The sequence below is a fragment of the Chiloscyllium plagiosum genome, chromosome 14 (assembly GCF_004010195.1).
Source record: "Chiloscyllium plagiosum isolate BGI_BamShark_2017 chromosome 14, ASM401019v2, whole genome shotgun sequence".
Lineage (NCBI taxonomy): Eukaryota > Metazoa > Chordata > Chondrichthyes > Orectolobiformes > Hemiscylliidae > Chiloscyllium > Chiloscyllium plagiosum.
The window spans coordinates 12,896,306-12,898,193 of NC_057723.1; the positions used below are offsets into that span (position 1 = coordinate 12,896,306).

General features: G+C 35.4%; 1 long non-coding RNA gene across 1 annotated transcript; it reads right to left on the minus strand.

Moving 5' to 3' along the window:
- Window positions 1-660: 660 nt before the first annotated feature.
- On the minus strand, window positions 661-1,474 carry LOC122556890. The gene is made up of 3 exons (XR_006313684.1): window positions 1,413-1,474; window positions 894-1,127; window positions 661-705 (listed from the first exon to the last, which is right to left on the minus strand). It is a non-coding gene; the product is annotated as an uncharacterized LOC122556890 (long non-coding RNA).
- Between the last annotated feature and the right edge of the window lie 414 nt (window positions 1,475-1,888).

Below are 1,888 nucleotides of genomic sequence, written 5' to 3' on the forward strand. Positions count from 1 at the left end.
TCTTTAGATTGCTCATTATTTTATTTTTATCTTATTTTTATTAAGATGAGGGATGTTAATCCTCAAGCATACATTTTAGAAATTGGCTGTGCTCCCTGACTCACGTCTCATATACAGTACACTACTTGAGAGACCTAAATTTCAATTGAAATTGGATCCTTGGTCTTTTGTTCAATAATTTGGATAAGCAATTGGTTTTCTTCTTGTGATACCAGAGACAGTTTGCCTACTGCATTTGGTTCAAGTTGTGAACTTTGATTCACCAGGTAAACCCTAACAGTAGAAAATACAAAGTTGGGACACGGACATTGCAATTTCAGGTTGGCAATGCCACAGTTGAGTGCCTAGAAATTGTAAGCAGCATCTTTATAACCAGCCTGACGTGCAGATTGAATAAAGAAGATGATATGGCCCACTATTTGATATCACTTTGAAATCAAGAGCCGCAGTGGAACAGAGCAAACACTATCAATAGTGGTTTCAACATGAACAAAACATTTTAGCAAATAGATACCTTATCTATCAAAAGAGACATTATTATTTTGCAGTCATTTTGCAAAATAAAAATTCAGAGTTAAATGCCTGAGCAGTTTGAAAACTTCAAGAGTTTCTCAAAATAAATGTTAAATTCAGACTTATGTTGAAGACATAAAGAATAAATTTGCATACCCCAAACACGATCGGAGTTGACAGCTGTGTTGAATACTACAAAAGTAAAACATAAGTCCAGTTAGAATTCATTAACAAAGTACAGACAAGGAATTATACATTAAACAAATCCTGGCAGTTTCGATAAAAGTCTATATACAATGCCTAAAGGAGTTAAATACTAAATGTCACTGGACATTTTTGAAAAATTTATGCAATTTACAGAATACAGACGTCAAACTCACTGTCAAATTCTTCAGTGCGTAAATACTGTTCTTAATTTCATGAAGTATTTGTTCAGGGCACATTTCAAGTGCAGTCACAGAAGAGCTGAGTAGAAGTAGGTAGATGGCAAGCATTTTGCTTTGAAGCTCTGGAGAAGTTCTGGTTGCTATTCCTTGCTCCAATTGTTGTGCTGGTTTTGCATGTTGTCTATTCCTTTTATACAATGGTGCAGACCCCAGAAGTGAATTCAGTCACTGGGAGGAAATGGGAAATACCAACCAATGACACATTGGGACGAATTATGTTGACCACAAATTTTCAAACATTCTAAACGTTCATATGAAAAGCATTGCTTCACATATCTATAATCTAGATATTGTCTAACATTTACCAATAGTTTCCAGTATCTACCCCAAGATATTATCTTCCTTGCGTCATTTCCTTAATGTAGTTGGTGTTCACACAGTTAATAGAAATTCCATTGCTCATAACTGGGATTTTCTACATGCAACAATGTAATTGTCTTTTTATTTCCTTACCTTTTTTGACTTCTTGATAGGCTGAGGAAAAGTGGAAAAAAGCTATCCATGTTGCATAATTCACTACAGCAACACTCAATGATCATTTGCAAGCTAATATTTATTCCTCAATTAGATAAATTCCAATAAGAGTGGTGTGACATTTTCAAGTGGGAATTAATTGGCTACTTAATGGCTTCAATTAATCTACCAGTGGTGGCCCACTCAACATGCACCCCTGCTAATGGTAAAACTGTAGGGTAGAATGTTGGGCAGTTAGGATATAAATATATAATAAAAGAAATCCTATTAGGATGGTTTCACAGATTAATGCATCATATGTTGAAGATTAGAGGCTGAAGTGAAATCAGAAAGAATATTCTGAAGCCTTGATATTTTTCATCAAAATGGTCAGTGATGTTATGATATACCTCTGGAGCAGGTGGAAGCCTGAACCCAGGCCTCCTGGCTCAGAAATAAGAACATTGCCACTGCAC